Source organism: Pan paniscus, chromosome 13, assembly GCF_029289425.2.
Source record: "Pan paniscus chromosome 13, NHGRI_mPanPan1-v2.0_pri, whole genome shotgun sequence".
In the NCBI taxonomy this organism is placed as follows: domain Eukaryota; kingdom Metazoa; phylum Chordata; class Mammalia; order Primates; family Hominidae; genus Pan; species Pan paniscus.
In genome coordinates this window covers 80,634,098-80,656,223 of record NC_073262.2, presented here as the reverse complement: position 1 = coordinate 80,656,223, position 22,126 = coordinate 80,634,098, and the positions used below count along the sequence as shown (strand labels likewise).

Below are 22,126 nucleotides of genomic sequence, written 5' to 3'. Positions count from 1 at the left end.
AACATAGATGTAGTGGGAATAAAATAATGGAAATAAAATTTATTGAACACTCTGGCAAAGATGCTGTGGTAGATGAAGTTGGAGTTACAAGGAAGAAGCAAGTATTGGCTTGGCCTTGAAAGAACTGAAGTCTTTCTCATTCACTCTTCTAAAATGCTGCCAAGACAGAGGCAGAAAGAAATGTATGATACTGTCAAGCATACTTTCATTCTTTATTAAGAGAAACAGGTATGTTTGGAATTCAACATCTTTGGTTGGAATGCATTGGCTTTTTCCCCCCCTTGTTTTGATAGAAATGGAATTAAGTGAAAGTAGTTAGTCTTTTCTGTAGTCTTCAAATTTTATAATGCCGTTTATTTTTAATTTAATCCCATTCAATTATTTAGTTGTTATACATTGACATTAACTGCTGTATTTTATGACTTTGTTCAATAATTTTGTTCTTTCAGGGCTATAAATAAACTTAAAAAAACAACAACAACCAAGATTTATGGGAAAACTATTACCAACACAGCACCTGCCAGAACTCAGGTTAAACTTCAGGGATTTTTTTTCTATTGGAGCAATATTGCCATGGTGTCATGGCTGTGGTCTTTTCCTCTTCTTGACTTTAGGGTAAAAAGGCAAATCTGCCTGCCAGGGTCCAGCTTAGGGGTTAACATTCAACAAAAACTGGTCTACCCTGCCCCTGATTTTGTCCTGGGCTTCCCACTCCCATACTTTTCCTTATATTCTTATCTAATTGCATGGAATTCTCATTTCCACCTTTCTTTCAAGGCTTAAGCCGAATTCTGTCATCTCAGACCTAAGTAGGCACTATTTCAAAAGCGATTATTGTTTGTCTTTAACAGTGTTTCCTAACATTTTATAGTTTAACATTTTTTTCCAGATGTCCCCAAAAGATTGCAGTTGAATTTTGAGTAACATTTATTGAGAAAATATATAATGATCAAATATTAAGGAATTTAAGGAAATCAGTAACACAATAATTGAACAAAATGAAGGATGATACCTATATAGTGTATTTTTAAATTCCAAATGCAGATAATGCTTGGTATGCATGTAGATTTACAGGCCCCTTGCAGCAGAAATTCCAGTGTCTTCTTGATGGCTAATATACTGGCATTTGTAATTTCCTGCTTCCCTAGCTCCTCTTTTTATGTTTCTAAGAGTTACCAAGGAAATGATAAATGCTTAGTTGCAACATCCTTCTTTCTATTTCTTTCCACATACTCTGCAGGATCTACATAAGGTAGTTTGCAGTTATCAGGAACATGAAAAATAAATGAACTTAGTAAGTTATAGGGCTGTTACTGTTACAGTGCTGAATCTGGAGGACTTTGCATGATCATTGATCTGCATACTATTTTTAATAGCTATATAGTGTTCCATTTGTGTGGAAGAACTATTCATTCATTCACTATTTATTGCATTTCTACTTAGTAGACAGTATTATGTTTGAGACACGGTTCCAAATGCTGAAGTTAAACTGATGAATTAGGCAGACAAAAATTCTTGCCCTCTCAAGAGTTTACATTCTAGTGATAAAAAACAGACAACAAAGTAAATATATAAGTATATAATGTAATTCCAAGTAGTGATTAGATACATAATTTTTTAAGAGATGGGGCTCACTATGGTGCCCACGCTGGTCCTGAACTCTTGGGCTCAAGCAGTTCTCCCCTCAGCCTCCCAGAGTGCTGGGATTACAGGCATGAGCCACCTTGTCTGGCCAGGATATGTAATTTTCATAATTTAGATTATTCAGTTTTTTTCTGTAGCTTTTATTTATACTAATGTGCTTAATTAGTCTAGGTAATATCAAAAGGGCTAGCAGTAAAGTAGGATATTTCACTAGGAAGCAAGATTTGATCCAGAGCTGTTGCTCAAAATAACTATGATAAATTGTGACTGACTCTTCAACAGAATCTTTCTTTTTTTCCCCTTTACTCCAGGTGTTCATGTAAACTGTGAACACCTGGAGTAAAGGGGACTCAACTCAGTTACTGAGTTCATTTATTTTTCATGTTCCTGGTAACTGCAAACTACCTTACCTAGATCCTGCAGAGTATGTGGAAACCCCTCTAGGCTGCCTTAGGCACTAAAACTTGAAGTTCAAGAAAGTATTGTCTTATTATTATGTTCACCTTAAGTAACTTTTTGTTGTATCTTCTTATGAGTATTAAGTTGTAACCACAGTTTCAGTTTGCCATCCCCTGAACTGGGGAAGTTAAGAGACTGGATGATAATAACCTGACATAGCCAGGCTGTAGATATGCATCATAGTGCTGAAGAGACAGGACTCTGGCACATCTAGGAGGAAAAGTTTGGGGGGTAAGGAGAGCTTGGTGCGTTCTGATTTAAGGGACTGATACATCCATAGCTCTTGATGCTGGCAGGACTTGAAACAGTATTTTAGTTAAGCCACTTCTAAAAGTGCAAAATGACAAAGAACTGTCTTATAAACTCTTCTCTGATTTATTCAGGACTTGGACAGGAGAGAACAATTTGCAACTGTAGATTAGAAATAAATTTGTTGGCAGGCAAAATTGTTATTAAAGAACTAGAATGGGATGTGGTGAATTGTTATTTACTGGGGATTTCAAATTAAGATGGATAACGGTCTTCTTTGAATAACTAGTTTAGCATTATTTGAATAAAAGAGCAAGGTTGCTTCTTTTCATCTTAGAATGCTGAAATACTTGAATTTGAATTTTTAAAAATTAAATTCCTTTCTGATGAAAAGTAAAATTTAATAGAATCCAAGTATATTTGTCTATCTTTGAATTGGGTATCTCTGCCTTTCTTGGATTTTTTTTTCCTTTTCTTTGGTGATAAGATTATTTCCTAATTTTAAAAGTAATATGAACTTGTTATAGAAAATTTGGAAAATACAAAAAAAGGAAAAATTAGTATCACCCATAATCCTAACTTTCAGAGATAATACTGTTAAATTCTTGGTTTATTTACCTATATTTATTTATTTTTACCTACAAATAAATATATGTTTTAAAAATTTGCATAAAGTAGTACACACAGTATTTTATCATGCTTTAAATAATTCTTCAAAGATGTAATTTACATGTTTGCATTATTTTCCACCATGTACTTATACAATAGTTTATTTAATCATTTTATTTCTTAACATTTAGGTTGTTTCAAAAATCACATTCTTACAAAATTACAAATAATGACATCTTTACAAATAAGTCTTGGACTGTGTCTTAGAATAGCTGTTAGGTTGAACTATTAAATTGCTGTTCTATAGGTCAAAAATGATCCGATATCTGCAGTTTTATATGGTTCAAACTAATGCTTAGGATTACTGAGTCAAGGGATTTAAACATTAATTTTTAAACAGTGTTATTGGGATATAATTCACATACCATACAATGCTCCATTTAATTCAGTGGTTTTTAGTATATTTGCAGAGTTGTGTAAACCATCACCACACTCAATTTTAGAACATTTCCATCACCCCAGAAGAAACCCTATACCCATTAGCAGTCACTCCCCATTTCCCCCAGCTCTCCTACTCCTAATACCAGTCTAGGAGTGGTACCTTCTAGTCTACCAGTCTACCTTCTATCTCTGTGGGTTTGCCAGTTTTGGACAATTCATATAAATAGAGCCATATAGTATGTAATCCTTGGTGACTGACTTCTTTCCCTTAGCATAACATTTTCAAGACTCATCCATGTTGTAGCCTGTATCAATACATCATTTCTTTTTATGGCCCAGTAATATGCCACCATGTGGATATACCTCATTTTATTTGTTCATCCAACAGTTGATGGATATTTGTTGCTGTTTCCACTTCTTGACTATTATGAATAATGCTTCTATGAACATTTATTTACAAGTTTTTGTGTGAACATAGTTTTTTCACTTCTCTTGGATATATACCTAGGAATTGAATTGTTGGGTCATAAAATAACTCTAGTGTTTAACCTTTTGAGGAACTACCAGACTGTTTTGCAAAACAGCTGCACTATTTTGAATTGCATCTCGCAATGTATGAGGGTTCCAAATTCTCCACACCCATGTCAGTACTTCTTACTATCTTTTTAATTATAGCTATTCTAGTGAGTGTGAAGTGGTATTTCATTGTGGTTTTCATTTGTCTTACCCTGATGGCTAACGATGTTGATCATCCTTTCATGTGCTTATTGGTGGAACGTTTGTTTTAAGGGCTCTTGATAAATTTCACTCATTTTTCTCTCCAGAAAATTATATTAATTCATAATGCCAGTAGCAGTATATGAACTCACTAAACTTTTATCAGCTTCAATCATTTTTAAAATTGCATTCCCTTGATTTCTAATTTCACTTTATTTCCACCCTTTGGTTTATTCAGTGTCTGCATGCCTTCCACAAGGAATTAATCAACCATTGGTCTAATTTTTGATATAATTTTTTGTAACTGGCATAATTTTTTAACTAGAAAATAAACACTAGCATGATGCAAACTGACCTAAGCCAATTCGACCACACGACTTCTAGGTTATTCATAATACCTCCTAGGTACCTTATAATAGCTTCAAAAGAGTTTGAATTTGGTGGAAGCTGGCTACTTTCCTATAATCTTGCTATTTGGTTTTAATAAAAGCAGATCTCATTTCCCAAAGAACTTAAAACAGATCTACCATTTGACTCAGCAATCCCATTACTGGGTATATATCCAAAAGAAAATAAATCATTCTACCAAAAAGACACATGTACTTGAATGTTCATCACAGCAGTATTCACAATAGCAAAGCATGGAATCAACCTAGATGCCCATGAACAGTGGATTAGATAAAGAAAATGTGATACATAGACACCATGGAATACTATGCAGCCATCAAAAAGAATGAAATCATATCCTTTGCAGCAACACGATGCAGCTGGAGGCCATCATCATAAGCAAGTTAATGCAGGAACAGAAAACCAAATAATGCATGTTTTCACTTTTAAGTGGGAGCTACACATTGGGTGATCATGGACATAAAAATGACACCCATAGACAATGGGGACTACTAGAGGGGGAAGGGAGGGAGAGGGGCAAGTGTTGAAAAACTAACTATTGGGTTATATGCTCAGTACCTATGTGATGGGATCATTCATATCCCAAACCTCAGCATCACACAATATACCCATGTAACAAACCTCACCTATATACTCAAATCTAAAATAAAAGTAGAAATTATAAAAAATGAAAATAAAAAGCAGATAGACCAAATCCTGCCACACATAAAGATGTTTATTTAAACAAAGTTTTGTGGGCAAATTGGGTCAAATGGTTCATATACTCTATCCAGTAAGCTTCATGAAGCCCAAGCTCTCTTTATTTTAGATAATCCTAACTTTCCTAACAATATTTCAAAGGCAGAATCTGGTTTTCTGCTGGTGGGCAACCACCAATCCTTTGACCCAGTGGCAGGATTAAACAACTTCAGGGCTTATCTCTAAGGAAACAAGTTTGGAACTTACTAGATTTTCATACTTTATTAATGCAAAGGTAGGTTGTATGTTCTAGAGACCTAGAAAATTATAACTGCATGTATCTTGAATAGGACTAATTGCAGTAATCAGAGTTGATATCTAAAATCCATTGTGCCGATTAACAAGCTACTGATTTCACCAGTGAAATCCATTTCTAACATTGCAAAGCCCCATGCTATTGAAGGCAGATAAAGATCTCTGGAGCACTTGTAATAGCCACATTTTGAGTGCAGCTTTCTGAATATCCCTGGAGTGTAAATTCTCACTAGGGCAACTGTCTGCTCCCTGATGGCATATTAAACCTACTACTACTACTACACACACACACACACACACACACACACTTTCACATTGTCTTTGCTAAGGAATGTAAAGCAAATTATAGACATCAGGACAGCATGCAGTATTTCTCAGTGTTTTCTTTTCTTCTTAAATGAGAAAATAATGGAAACATTTAAGAGTGTGCTCTGTGATAGGTGCTTTGCATATATTGTCTCATTTAATCCTCACAACAACACTGTTGATATTATTATAATTCTCACCTTATGGATGAGAACACTGAATGTGAGCAATTTTAAAAATGTGTCCAGGGTCGCTTGACTTGTGCTTGCAAAGCCAGGAATTGTCTGCAACTGTCTGTCTTGGCATACCACATGGGGACACTCGGTGGATGTTCATTAGTTTCCTACTGTTGCATCTTCACTTTTGGGACCCATGAACAGGTAGATGGGCCTGATATACGTGTATAGATGGTTAAATAAACTGAGGTTTAATACTTTTGTGTGTGTGTGTGAGGAGAGGGTACTTGACACGAGGAAAACATTATTTCTAAATTACATTGCCTTGTGGCATTTCAGCTTTCCATAAATATTTGTAACCACACTTGAGCTTTGTGTCTGTAAGAAAAAGTTTAAAACTAACAGAGAGTTAGAAATCATTAAAAAATAATAACGGCTTTGTACATATACAGCTATGAGGTAGATACTTTAATATTTTAATTTTCTTCAATTTTGTGCTTTTACTGACAAAACATTTTTAAATTTATGGTTGTTTATTATATTTTCCTCAACTGAGAATGAAAAGAAGGTGAGGATTAGTCTAATTTTAGCATTTTTCTTGCTTTAAAAAGTTGTGCCTCAAATCAGAATTTGCAAATAGCATTTGATTGCACTGAGTGATAAAGTGAGGTGTTCCAGTATAAATTACCCTGCAGCTTACTTAGAGCATTTTCCTACGTATAGCAAAATTTGTGGAATATGTTGTTTAAATGAAGCCACATCATATTTCCTGTTGGAGAATTTCAAATATAATATAACTCTGTGACATACTTTGTAATTTCTATTTTTAACAGTATGTAGTGATTTAGAAAATCTACTTGGATATTTATTTTTTCCCTTTCTTCTTTTCTGAATTGAAGGCAGAAATGAAACCATTTTCTGGTCATTTTCCATTATTTCCTTTTATTTCTCCCACATGTGCCATGGATAATATCCTGGCTAGATATGATTGTAGGTTATTTTCACTGGCAGATTCTGATTCCATTGCCAATCAACAAAAGAGCATTTCCCCCACCCCTTTCATATTCTGCATACTCTATTTAGAAATGAGAAAAAGTCTCAAAGGTAGGCACGACTATATTACCAAAGCAGGCAGCAAGGTGCCCCAAGGGAGGGCCCAAGCTGGAGTGAGAGTATGTTAAGAGGGGAAGAAAGTAATGAGTGGTTTTGAAAAATGAGGTTATGTAAGTTAGAGCTACCCAGAGATGCTTTGAAGGTCTATTAGACACAGTTCTTGAAAGGGGGTTTAAATAAAACTAAAATATAATAGCAAACTCTCTCACTGGAGAGAATTTAAAATGATTCCTCACAAGAATTAATTGACACCATCAGAAGGCTGGAACGGGCTTTAACCATCCAAAAAGTGTGCTTGGTATTTTGGAAGAATTGCTCTCCATAGCATATAATAAGTGGCTGTGGGAAATCAGTACCTTTTCTTTAAAGGTGCCACCCAGTGTTTAATAGCATTGGGTAGCATCATAGCGTCTGGGCAGTTTTAACTCCCTTCTCAGTGCTTGGTTATTTGGTATACTTCATTTACAAAAAACCTATCCATATCTGTCTTCTTTCTCTTAAAAAAAGTTTCTGATTAATTTTGCGAAGCTTTAATATCGACATCAATTTTGTTTGTCCTAATATCACAGTGATACTTGTGATGTAGTGTAACTGAAATTTGTTATAGGTATTCCACTTTTATTTCCAAACCCAGAGTGAGGCATCAGAATAAGTCTTCAGTTATTCTCCCTTGTCATGAAGACAGAGAACCACGATCCTTGGATGAACCTATAAATGTCCATTGCTTCTTTTCAGTAGTTGACTCTAAATTTATTTTTAAGTCTTGGCTTAACACTTTGACATGATTCCCATCATGATTAGGACCACGATCCTTGGATGAACCTATAAATGTCCATTGCTTCTTTTCAGTGGTTGACTCTAAATTTATTTTTAAGTCTCGGCTTAACACTTGGACATGATTCCTATCATGATTAGGACAGTCACAGGACATGATGGGCGTTTTGCTATTCTTATTCTTTTAACCTCTGAAACAGGGTGGCAGAAATTATTGTCTCTATGAGACTGAAAATACATTTTGCACTAGATCTAGAGTGCCCATTGTTTTAAGATTTGATCCGGATGCTGTGGCTTGTTGCCATGGATGTTTCCATTGTTTTACACTTTAAAGAGCCATCCAGTTGGGTGTAATAGTGCAGGTAGTGGGCTTGGAGAAGTGCTGAGGTGGCAGTGGTGCCGGCAAGGATGAAGATAGTGGGAGCAGGCCCTGGGCTTGTTGCTCACCATGCCGATGGTAGAGGAGCTTTACGGCAACTATGGCATCATGGCCGATACCACGGAGCGAGTGGGCCAGCATAAAGATGCCTATCAAGTGATACTGGATGGTGTGAAAGGTGGTACTAAGGAAAAATGATTAGCAGCTCAATTTATTCTGAAATTCTTTAAGCATATTACAGAATTGGCTGATTCTGCTATCAATGCACAGTTAGACCTCTGTGAAGATGAAGATGTATCTATTTGACGTCAAGCAATTAAAGAACTGCCTCAATTTACCACTGGAGAAAATCTTCCTCGAGTGGCAGATATACTAATGCAACTTTTGGAGACAGATGGCTCTGCAGAATTTAACCTAGTGAACAATGCCCTGTTGAGTATATTTAACATGGATGGAAAAGGGACTTTAGGTTCATTGTTCAGCCAAATACTTCAAGGAGAGGACATTGTTAGAGAACGAGCAATTAAATTCCTTTCTACAAAACTTAAGACTTTACCAGATGAAGTATTAACAAAGGAAGTGGAAGAGCTTATACTAACTGAATCCGAACACGTCCTAGAAGATGTGACTCATGAAGAATTTGTTCTATTCATGAATTACTGTCTGGGTTAAAAAGCTTACAGACAGTAAGTGGAAGACAGCAACTTGTAAAGTTGGTGGCTGAACAGGCCGACCTAGAACAGACCTTCAATCCCTCAGATCCTGAGTGTGTGGGCAGGCTCTTACAGTGCACTCAGCAGGCAGTACCCTTCTTCTCTAAAACTGTCCATTCCACAAGGTCTGTGACATATTTCTGTGAGCAGGTTCTCCCTAACCTTGGTATCTTGACTACCGCAGTGGAAGGTCTTGACATACAGTTGGAGGTATTGAAATTGTTGGTGGAGATGAGTTCATTTTGTGGTGACGTGGAAAAACTAGAAACAAATTTAGGGAAACTATTTGATAAGTTATTGGAATACATGCCCCTCCCTCCAGAAGAAGCAGAAAATGGAGGGAATGCTGGTGATGAAGAACCCAAACTACAGTTCAGTTATGTGGAATGTTTGTTGTACAGTTTTCACCAGTTGGGCCAAAAACTTCCAGATTTCTTAACAGCCAAACTGAATGCAGAAAAACTCAAAGATTTCAAAATCAGGCTGCAATACTTTGCACGAGGCCTGCAAGTTTATATCAGACAACTTCACTTAGCTCTCCAGGGTGAAACAGGTGAGAACAGAAGAGAACAGAAAACAGAAGAGAACAAAATTAAAGTTGTTGCATTGAAAGCAACAAACAATATCAATGTTTTAATCAAGGATCTCTTCCACATTCCTCCTTCTTGTAAGAGCACAGTAACACTATCCTGGAAACCTGTACAAAAGGTTGAGATTGGGCAAAAGAGAGCCAGTGAATATACAACTTCAGGTTCACCACCCCAGAAATCTTCAGCAGGACAAAAAAGAGATGCCAGGCAGATTTATAATCCTCCCAGTGAGAAATATAGCAGCAATTTGGGCAACTTTAATTATGAGAGGAGCCTTCAGGGAAAGTAGAGGGGGCCGAGGTTGGGGCACACGAAGAAATCGTAGTCGTGGAAGACTCTACTGAATAAGACATCAGCATTCTTCAGCATAGTCATGAGCTTAATATACTTAAATTCTACTACTCATTGGATTTCCGGGGATGTCCCTTTAAACAGACTGCTGCCTTCACCTAAAAACTTAATGTTCTTTATACCTTTGTATGTATGATCTATTTTTGTAACAGACCATGGTTGTGTCCAAGGTAAAACCACAGTGATATTTTTGGATGCTTCGTCTGCAATATTGAGTTGTTTTTGCAATATCATTATTCAGACTTCAAATTGTGAATCTTTTACTTTTAAATATGTTGATAATTTGTTGTTGAGAGCTGTTCATTCTAAAATGTAGTGAAATTCAGTCTAGTTCTGCTGATAAAGACTATCAGTTTTGAAAAGTTACTGATTTTCCTCTTTCCTCTGTTTTAGTTTTTTGCCCAATATATGGAGAAGGGTAACTGTAAATCTTAACATTTTGTTTTCATTGTTTAATAAAGCTGCTAGGCAGTGGTGCAACATTCCTGTCTAGTGTCATAAAAGCATAATATTTACATTGCTTTCTTAAAATGTAGGAATGACATTACATTTTTAGGAGAAAGTAAGTTGCTTTGCCCTGCTTGCTTAACTTTTTTCCATATATTGTGATACAAACTTTTGAATACAGACCCTTACTATTTGAATAGAAATGTCTATATATAATATACATACATACATAAGCGTATATGTGTGTATATACATATATATATATATATATATATATGTATGCTGTGAAACTTGACTACACGACATAAATCACTTTTTTAAATTCCAGGAATGGGTAGTCTGACACAGGGATTATCCTTTTGAGGCTGAATCCGTTATTAACTTGTTATTTAGGTTTTTACTCCCAGTAGCAAAGGATTCTAAGTCAGTTGCACTTACATGATTATTGTTATTTAAAACTAAAAATAAAGGCTGTGTTTTCTTTTTCTTTTTCTTTTTTTTTTTTATTTGAGACGGAGTTTCACTCTTGTTGCCCACACTGGAGTGCAATAGCGAGATCTCGGCTCACTGCAACCTCCACCTCCCAGGTTCAAGTGATTCTCCTGCCTCTGCCTCCCAAGTAGCTGGGATTATGGGCACCCACCACCACACCCAGCTGATTTTTGTATTTTTAGTAGAGATGGGATTTCACCATGTTGGCCAGGCTGGTCTCGAACTCCTAACCTCAGGCAATCCACCTGCTTTAGCCTCCCAAAGTGCTGGGATTACAGGCTTGAGCCACCGCGCCCAGCTAGGCTGCATTTTCAAAGACAAATTGGAGATTGCTATTGGTGAAATACAGCCAAAATACTGAATCTGATGTATGTATAGATTTCTACAGGAAGAGATAGTATAATTTAGAATTTGGAGATTTCATAACCAGGGCTACCCAGAAAAAGTGACTTGATAACATGGTACCAATAAGGAAGGGAAGCTCTCTCAGTTCGCTTTTGCCATTTTCAAGATTTTTAACTTCTCAGGTTATTAATCAAAATTATTGTATAAGTTAGCCAATAGAATTTTTAGGTTAAAACAGCAGATGGGGGCGGGTGGTGTTTGTGGAGTGTTTAATGTCATGGGCATTTTTAGTAGCATGGAGCCTTTGTTCTGCATTTGAATGTTTAGTATATTTTTGTTTCACAGTTAATCTTCCCTCCTCAAGTTTGCTATTCAAATCAAATGCCTGAATGACATTTCTAGTAGTCTGATGTATTTTTTGAGGAATAGTTTGTGATTCCAAAGCAGGTGTCTTCATTACCATTACCTCTCACTGCAGAAGAAGCAAAATTCCTTTGTTAGAATTACTGCACATGCATATGGAGAAAATAGTTCTGAAAGGCTAGAATGATACAAATGAGCAAAAGTTGGTCAGCTTGGCTATGGATTGGTGGCAATAATCTCTAAACATTCCAAAAGACTGTAAGCTGAACCTAAACTCCCTTGGAATCTGAACAGACAAAGGAATATAAAATTGCCATTTGAAAATTGACCTGCCACTCTGGACCTCAGAGATAGATCAGCCAGTGGCCCAAAGCCATTTCAACTACAGAAATTGTGTTGAGACTACAGCTAAATAAATTTGAACATTAAGTATAATTTTTCCACTTTGCCTCCTTATAAGCATATTTGTAAACTCACAGCTGAGCAGAAGTGACTTTACTCTCTCAAGTTTGATACTGAGTTGACTGTTCCCTTACCCCTCACTCTTCCCTTTCCCTTTCCTAAGACAATAGTGCACAACTTCGGTTATTTTTGCTTCTGAATTTGAATGAAAAACTTAAAACTGTGGATTTTTTTTCTTTTGCAAGACACCTGTTTATCACCTTGTTTAAATGTAAATGTCCCCTTATGCTTTTGAAATGAATTTCTTTTTGTAATTAAAAAAAAGACCCATCCAGTTTAAAACAACAAAACTACAAATTATGGCAAACTTCTGATCAGCAGCATGGATTTCTTAAGTAAAAGAAAATGGGAAACCAAACTGCTTCTTACATTCTTGTCTTCAAATTGTTACCAAGGGGAAGATTATGCACAGATCATTGGGTCAAGTAAGGATTTTTGTTCCCTCAGCAATGCACATTGTAATAAGTCATTCTCCTTCTTGAAATTACATCTTCACTAGGATCAGTATATAAAACACAGTTCTATTTGTGCTGGAAGTACAAGGTCGCAGCCATTCACCTGGAAGGTGATCCTTCACAATTATCCCTAGGAAAAAAACTTGGAAAAATACTCTGTGCTTTTCGTGCTTCAATGATGTAAAATGTTTGTATCATGCTCATTATGGACATTAAAGGCAGGGAGCTTATCCAACACACAGACATGTGGGTCTGGTGCTGTGTTTAGAAAGACAGTTAACTGGAAGATGGTAGCATACATGCCATGTATACAGCTTTTTATGTTTACTCTCTTAGAAGCTGGTGGAAACATCAGTCATTAAGATAACATCAAAATTTACATTTGCAGGCCAGGCACAGTGGCTCTTGCCTGTAATCTCACCACTTTGGGAGGCAGAGGCGGATGGATCACTTGAGCTCAGGAGTTCGAGACCAGCCCGCCCAACATAGTGAAACCCTGTGTCTGCTAAAAATACAAAAATTAGTCAGATGTGGTGGTGGGTGCCTGTAGTCTCAGCTACTTGGCCAGCTGAAGCAGAAGAATCGCTCAGGGAGGGGGAGGTTGCAGTGAGCCGAGATTGCTCCACTGCACTTCAGCCTGGGCAACAGAGTGAGACTCTGCCTCAAAAAAAAATTTACATTTGCGGAGTCTAATCTTCACATATATACATATATATTAACTCATATAATTCTCTCAATATTCTTATGAGGTAGGTAAGAATTGTTAAATTTTTTTCTTTATAGATGAGGTAACTGCAGTCTGTCTTGTCTAGCAAGAAGTTAATAGTGGAGCTGGAAACTCATTGTTCTTTCCTCTCCTTTTTCCTGGCTTGTCATTTTTCATAAACAATGCATTGACTATTCCTACTACTTAGGAAGAGGGGAGCTCAAAGTAAAGAGTACCCCCATTTGATGAGTTGTAAAAATGATGTCACTCAACATGCCAAAATATACAGATAAACAATCAATAGGAAATGCAATATTCTATTGGAAGATTATATCAATGAAGTCACAGATAATCAGGTTGCACATTGAGCTTGTTAAAGACATAAAGGCTGCACAAGCCTTATTTTATCAATCCTTACAGAAAAATTTTAAGAACCATGCACACTGAATATATGAAAATCTTAGAAAGCAAGGGGACTTTAAAAATTACTTTATTCAAACTCTCATTTTAGAGCTAAACATTTTTTTTTTAAAAAAGAAGAAAAATAAAGAGGTTTCGAGATTTTAAATTATTATTAAATTTAAATTATTTGCTTCAGGTTGCACAATTAATTATTTGCTCCAGGTTACACAATTAGAAAACCACACAGCTGAGAGTTGAATCTGTGCCTTCAAATGCCACTGTCCCTTAGCCCTACTCTCTACCATGCAGATGTTTGGCTGCCTGTGGGCAGAGGGCCAGATGACAGTGGTGGTTCCATTCAGCTCTGTATTTCCTTGGTGAGCAAAACCACAATGGTAGCCCCATTTTATGAGTAGGAAAATTCTGGTTGAGAAGTGCCCCTAGAAACAACAGTCAGTGGTGTAACTTAAGTCTCAAGTGCTTCCTTGCTTGTCTTCTCACAGATAGTGGAGTGTACCATGTTTCTGCTTGCGGAGAATCATCTATATATTTCAGCCATGAGAGTTAAGAATTAAGAAAAAATGAGAAAAAAAAGAATATCTGTTTTCCAGCTATCATTGAAGTAAAGTATATATTGTCATGTTCTTTGACAATCTCAATTATGTTGGAATCAAGTCAAAATGCTAAGGGGTGAGGTTATAGGCAGTCATAGTTCTGACTTTGTTAAGGCTGATATTTGGATAGATCAATGTTCTATTATGTCAAACTGAGGGATCTTTAAAAATTGTTATGTAAATCAGAAGCATGCTTAGCTGAAGTATCTTAAAAGAGTGCTTCAGCTACTTAACTATCTTCTGATGACCATTGATCTCTGGCCAAATCATTGACACAATGGGTTTAAGAATAAAGAGAACCATTGGAATAAAAGTTTATACAGAATGTACTGTTAACCATTAGACATAGAAACATTAGTGGAAATGGATTAAGAATAGGTAGGAGGCAGATACTTACTGAAGAGGCAAATAGCATGAATGGTAGAAATATTTTGGTAACTTCTGTTTACCATCTATATACATAGAACATTTTGATTCAAGTGTTTTTGATGCAGGCGTTTTGACAGTTAAGCAAGTGGATGCCCTGGAATCTTTTTCCACACTTAACCACCATCTGATTTCTGGGCAATTTTTATTTTCCACTGTATTAATTTATATACTGTTTGAAAACTTTGTTAAACTTTGGTCTTGTATTACTTTTATTTCTGAGATGAATCCTGTTTGGTGGTAGTGTATTATTTTGATATAATGCTGGGTTCAGTTAGCACTTAATATGAATAATGAAATTGATCTGTAGATTTTTTGGTGCTATTTTTATCTCTACTGTCTTTATTAAGATTATGTGAGATGTATTATTTTAGAATTAGAAAAAAAAGCAGTAATATATTATTTAGTCTTTTATAATTAGGAAGCCTCTAAGAGGTTATCAGGTACTCCCCCCAAAGCATTATTATAAATGAGTTTTACTATAAGGGTAAATGTGTTATTTAGAGAACAGTTAGAAATTTAATTAGGGTCTCTTGTTGGACTGGAGCTGAGAATAGGAGATTGTATTATGGCCCAAATCTCTTCCCTTCAATATGTACCCAATTAAAAAGAAATCTCAAAAAACTTATTGGAAGAAGATAATGCTCTTTATATAGATGTTTTGCAGCACTTAAAAACTCATGCCATCATAAAAATCTAGAAGAATTCTATCCTGACCAGCCATGAAAAAGTTGTTTGATATGACTTTCTATAATTTGCATATGAAAAGAGTATATATATTTTCATTTCCAAATGTAAGGTATATTATTATTATTATTATCATTTTTTGAAATGGAATCTCACTCTGTTGCCCAGGCTGGAGTGCAGTGGTGTGGTCTCGGCACACTACAACCTCCGCCTCCTGGGTTCAAGTGGTACTCCTACCTCAGCCTCCTGAGTAGGTGGGATTACAAGTGCCTACCACCACGCCTGGCTAATTTTTTGTATTTTTAGTAGAGATGGGGTTTCACCATGTTGGCCAGGCTGGTCTCAAACTCCTGACCTCATGATCTGCCCGCCTTGGCCTCCCAAAGTGCTGGGATTACAAGCGTGAGCCACCGTGCCCGGCCCAATATATTATATTTTACTTTTTGAGACGGAGTCTTACTTTGTCGCCCAGGCTGGAGTACAGTGGCACAATCTCGGCTCACTGCAACCTCCGCCTCCCAGGTTCAAGCGATTCTCCTGCCTCAGCCTCCCAATCCTGAGTAGGTGGGATTACAGGTAAGTACCACCACACCCAGCTAATTTTTGTATTTTTAGTAGAGATGGTGGTTTTACCATGTTGGCCAGGCTAATCTCGAACTCCTGACCTCAAGTAATCTACCCATGCTGGCCTCCCAAAGTGCTAGGATTACAGGCGTGAGCCACTGTGCCCAGCCAAGATATATTTTAAATACTTGTTCTTTATTTTATTTATTTATTTATTTATTTATTTATTTAAGATGGAGTCTCACTCTGTTGCCCAGGCTGGAGTGCAGTGGCATGATCTCAGTTCACCACAACCTCTACCTCCTGGGTTCAAGCAATTCTCCTGCCTCAGCCTCCCCAGTAGCTGGGACTACAGGAGCGCACCACTGTGCCCAGCTAATTTTTGTTGACCTTGTGATCTGTCCACCTCCACCTCCCAAAGTGCTAGGATTACAGGCATGAGCCACCACGCTACACTCCGCCTTTTTTTTCCTTTTTTTTTTTTTGAGACAGAGTCTCGCTCTGTCACCCAGGCTGGAGTGCAATGGTGCGATCTCAGCTCACTGCAACCTCTACTTCCGTGTTCAAGCAATTCTCCTGCCTCAGCCTCCTGAGTAGCTGGGATTACAGGCCCACCCTACCATACCCAGCTAATTTTTGTATTTTTAGTAGAGATGGGGTTTCACCATGTTGTTCAGGCTGGTCTTGAATTCCTGACCTTGTGATCCCCCTGCCTCAGCCTCCCAAAGTGCTGGTATTACAGGTGTGAGCCACTGCCTGGCCTTAAATACTTTTTGAAACTATCCCCCCCCAGATACTTGTAACTCTGAAAAATTACTGCTATAAATTTTGAAAATGAAAATCGTTAAGCTCTGTTATTGATCAACCACATTATTAAAAGGCAAAAATAAGTGAGTGTTAAAATTGTAACATTAAAGCAGGAACCACAAAGTCCGATATGCAGAAAATTCCATATACAAGTGAATTTTCATTGACTAGGCAGTTATCTGATTGAAACAATTTATGTTTCTTTCTGAAAAGAGTACATGGTTACTAATCATGTAGCTTGTACTAAGTTAATCCTTATTCCACCTCTATCCTTACCTATCCCCGTTGGTGCTGGGATGAGGCTTATCAAAGGAAAAAGTATGTTGGTTCTGCATATTATTATTATTTAAAGAAGCTGAAACTGTAGTGAGTGGTGTGAGTTTTAGGTTGGATTCAAATGTCACATAGTCAATTCTCTCTCATTCTCTTTCCCCCTTCTCTCCCTTCATTTCCATCTTGTTTCTTAAAGGATTTGAGGCATCTGATGGAAAATATTGGAATATGAATAAACTTTCATGGCCAGATAATGTGATAAGCTGGGAATTCTCAAGGAGTTTTTTGGTTTTTGGTTTTTATTTTTTTTCAGTGCTATGATGTGATAGTAATTTCCAGCTACTTTTTGTCTTGACCAGAATGTGTCATTGATCCACTCTTTCTGGCATGAGGTGAGGCTGGAGGATTCCAGTGGACTCCTGGTATTTAGGTAAATGCTCCTAACCTCAGGTTGAAGGAATTTCAGATGAGGAGCAGTGACTAACTGAGCATGCGCTTCTTGATTCCTGCCAACCAGAAAAGCTATTCTCTCTCAAAATTGGGACATTCATTAACTGCAGTGAAGATCCTTGCTAACACATAAGTATAACTGTTAGGATTGCATCCCCAGTGGGTCAGTGAGTGGAGTCATTTCCCCACTGTGTCAATGGCATCAGTCCCTAGTCTGTGCATAAAGGAATTCACAGAAAAAGTATCCTCTGTTTTACAGAGGAAATGAGCATTTATTTCCTTTCTTATTTGTAGCTCGCCTCTGAGTATGATAGAAAGATTTGACTCTGGGCAGAGTATTCTTTCTGGACTTTGTTCATACTGTGCTATGACTACTAGCTTTTCATCATAACCACATCCAGGATTGATATTGCTTTAGGAAACAGCATTCCATATCTCTAGTGAATTGCTTATCTTTCTTGAAAAAGAGTAGATTGCTCATATTGTCATTCTTGTGTATTTTCTGATGTAATGGAGGCACTAAAACTATCAATTGCTTTAGACTGTATGACAGTATTGAAGGCCACTTAACAGAATGCTGAGTAATACAACTGAATCAGACTCATCTCACCAAAAATTTGAGCATGTGTATGTGGATCTTTGAACGCAGTTAGCAGGCAAGCCTATTTTGCCATCCTCTCTGAGATATAATACTGAAATTTTGCAGACAGAAGTGATACATTTTTTATGTACAGATAACACACATATCTTGATGCATCTAGAAACCCTGATGAGTTTTGAGCAAAGTAAAAATAACGGGACTACAGAAGACCTCACAAAGGTTTCAGAGGACTCAGTTTCAATGGACATTTCTTGCTGCCTGTATACCTGTCATATGACCAGGCTTTCCACAGCTGCTCTAAGTGGCCCTCAGCTTGGCTCATCCTTTTGACTTCCAACATTAATTCATGTCTTATTCCCAGTGCCACAGACAGTGAAGAGAAGATGACTGCCACATGAGAATAGAGTTAGACAATTCAGACACTCTGGCAGGACTGGCTCCGTAATTTATAGAGCCCAGTGTAAAATGAAAAGGCTGGGACCCTTGTTCAAAAATTAAGAATTTTAAGCCTGGGACAGGAGGACTTTAAATCAAGCACAGGACTCTTCTAAGCATGGGGTCCCTTGTGACTGCACAGGTTGCACGCTTATGAAGCCTGCTTTTTTAGTCTTGAAATAATGAAGGTGGAGAGGAATTTGCTTTACATCTACACAATTTGGAAAGCAGTAATAGAATGCATGAATTTTGTTTACAGTGTCTTAGAATATTAAAGCTAGGGAAACCACTGAAGTTTCAAGGTGGGTGATGATAGCATGTACTCCTTTACAGCATAGCAGGAAGAAACTCTTTCTCTGAGAAGTCACACAAGGTAGATCGAAGAGTTTCTTATTTGTGTTGGCCACAGAGTTGGGTTGAACCATGGAAGCATCAAGAGGTGACTGTGAATACCAAGCCTGAGCATGGGTGACATTATTGAACTCCTGGTCTCAGGATAATTATAGAAGGCTCAGAGTAAATGTGTTTATTGATCCAGGCCTGGGTTGCTTTCATCAGAGCTTTAGAGTGAAGATTCTCACAAAACTTAGAAGACATGAGAAAACACTTCTGCACAAGATTTGGTGTGTGGCAATGGTGGTACTCAGTGACTTCTCACACTTAATTCACTAGAAATTGTGTTTATAGTCTCTCCTCTTTCTGACTTTAATTTTACATAGCTGGTCAGCTTTTAATGCATGGACTGTGACAGTGGGGAAGAAAGACTTTACAAAGACTTCTTTGAAGGAATGTTCTAGAGCCGTTGAAAAGCTAATAAAAGAATATTGCCTGGTTCTTCTTTTATCATAACACAAAGTATTAAGCAAAAAATAAAAACATAATAAATGATAAAAATTAAAACACAACTGAGAAATGTCTTCATTCTTTAAAATTCTATAAGAAGAGAGTTGACCGCAATTTTTTAATGCAATAGTCATGCATAGAATATTTGTTTCTGAACAAAATAATTCTAGAGACAGCAGCCTGTTTTCTACTCATCCTGCAATTTAATAAAACATTTATTTCTGATGAGAAAAGATACTCCTGCAGGGATATGAAAGTGTGGAGGGGCTCACTGTGGTAGAGACTTTCATTTACATCATCTTCTTTATTATATGTAACTACCCAATTTGGTATGTATCATTATCCCCACTTTGAGATAAGAAAAATGTGGTTCAAAGTTAAACATTTCAATAAGAACGTCCCTCAGAACAGTGACTGTGTAAGGTATCAATTAATAGTTGTTCTATGGTAATTGAATGGTTGGAAAAATACTTGATTTAGCAAATATTAGAGAAGATTAGGAAACTTGGAATATGTAATTGACATTCTTGGAGTATGTAATTGAGGCCTTTGGTTCTTTACCCTTTTCCCTCTTCTTCCCCTTAAGGGTTAGAGAGTCCTCTGCCTCTCGATTCTCACAGTAAGAAAAGCTGCCCTCGTAAAGCAGCAAGAAAATGGTATTGGCTATAGCACTGCAGGCTGGTGGGGGACATATTTGGGGGACATGGTCTTCATGGAATCATTGCAGTTTTACTATTTAAGTAGATATCAATTGGTTAATCTATTTCTGTTTGTGAAAACACATTGAAGGATGTAGTTGCAGAAAGTTTGCTGAAAAATACTGGACACTAAATATTATATTTAGTCTTCAAAGTTAACATTTTATGGTAGCTTTTATGTATGGCTGAACACCATTCTAAGCACTCTACATGCACTATATCATTTAATCTTCATCATCTAGTGAGATATATACCATTATTATCCCCATTCTTTTTTTTTTTTTTGAGATGGAGTCTCACTCTGTTGCCTAGGCTGGAGTGCAGTGACACGATCTCAGCTCACTACAACCTCTGCCTCCCGTGTTCAAGCGATTCTCCTGCCTCAGCCTCCTGAGTAGCTGGGATTACAGGTGCCCGCCACCACGCCCAGCTAATTTTTCGTATTTTTAGTAGAGACAGGGTTTCAGCATGTTGGGCAGGCTGGTCTCAAACTCTTGACCTCGTGATCCTCCCACCTCGGCCTCCCAAAGTGCTGGGATTGCAGGCGTGAGCCACTGTGCCTGGCCCTATTATCCCCATTCTTAAGAAGACAAAATCAAGGACCAGAGGGTAAAACGCATGAGTAGTAAGTGGTGGAATATGGACTGGAACCAGCTCCTTAATCACTATGGATATTGTGTCTAAGAGGAAGAACATAGAACATTCAGGAAACGTGTTCATAGTGGGTAGAGCAGGCACACAGAGACTGTGAAAAGGCTTTGACACTGCTGCTAGAGATGCTTCTGTTTGTCCTCGGCTTCTCTAGTTTCATGGCTCCTGAAGGCTGACTCTGTGTCAGGAGAGAAGACAAAGCTGAGAATGGGGAAGGGATTCAAGGATGGATTAACCTGGTGTTAGGATCTGGAATCCCCACTTTCCTGAAGGTCTCCAGGTGGAAGATGATAACACGTGTGTTTTACCTGTGTGTTCCCCCGATCCTACAGGGTCATGGTAATTTAGTGCTATCACTATTCTTTGCAGTGTTTGTAGTTGCATACAACAGGGTGGGGTTAATCTTACTCTACTTTTGGACAAAAAAGGACTCAGAAAGTGAGCAAAAGGATCCTTTTTGCCTTGTTTCCTTGCTGCTTGAAATAGTTTGATAGCTTCCTATTTGAGAGAACTTGTTCTAGATAAAAGGGTTTTGGTTAAAGATCACTTTGGCTTATGTTTTTTAGGGCAATTCCACCCTTCTGCAACATAATGTGTAAGCTTTAAAGAAGCAAATGCAAGCACTTGCGCATTGTTCTGCTCTTCACATAGCAATTTATAAAACTCTTGCAATCCCACTTTTTGTCTTTGTACTGTATCAATTCTTAAAACTTTAAAGTTCAACAACAGAAATCCTCTTATTTTACAGATTAAGAGACTGAGGCAGATAGAAAAGACTTGTTCAGTGAGATACACAGTGCAAAGTTTGGATGAAAATAGTGTTTCTTAATGTTGAGTTCGGAATTCTTGCATTGCCTCCATGCCACTGATTAAAGAATTAATGAATTTCTCTAAATATAGAGGCTGAATGCCCAAAATGCCATTGCAAGTGAGAAGAGAATATTATCCCTTACTGATTTTTTTTGTTTCAATGAGTCCCCTGAAGATGAGAGAAACCTCTGTTATGCCTGTGTTCCTTGCCTTGTGTAATTTTAGTTCAAATCACAGCAACGCACAGATTAAATGAAATAGCTGGAGGTAAATTGTGTCAATCCTTCAATGAGGTATAGTAATATTAAAATTCAGAACTCTAAATGATCACTTTTCAAGAAAGCTTTACTATGTATCTACATTATTAATTTCAGTTACCAACTCTATTTGACATGTAGACATTTTAGTAGAGTTGTTGAAGAAAAAAAAGCACTATATTAACTATAATCACCTGAAGTGATAATAGTCACAGCACAGTGACTGTCAGAAGCAATTGAAGACCATTACTGGAAAAATCAAATATGTACCTGATTTCAATTATATCAAATGCCAATTGATTTATTTGTCCATTAGAGCAACTGGTTGGAGGTAGCTGAGAGAAGTTGGAAGGTTCTCAGTAAGAGTTTTTGAATTTCTACTTTATGAACTGCTGGGTGGTATAATAACAACTACA

The 22,126-nt window shown here is 37.2% G+C and overlaps 1 pseudogene; it reads left to right on the top strand.

The window, feature by feature from the left end:
• Positions 1-8,337: 8,337 nt before the first annotated feature.
• LOC100983070 (apoptosis inhibitor 5-like) lies at positions 8,338-9,915 on the top strand (annotated as a pseudogene).
• Positions 9,916-22,126: the final 12,211 nt, after the last annotated feature.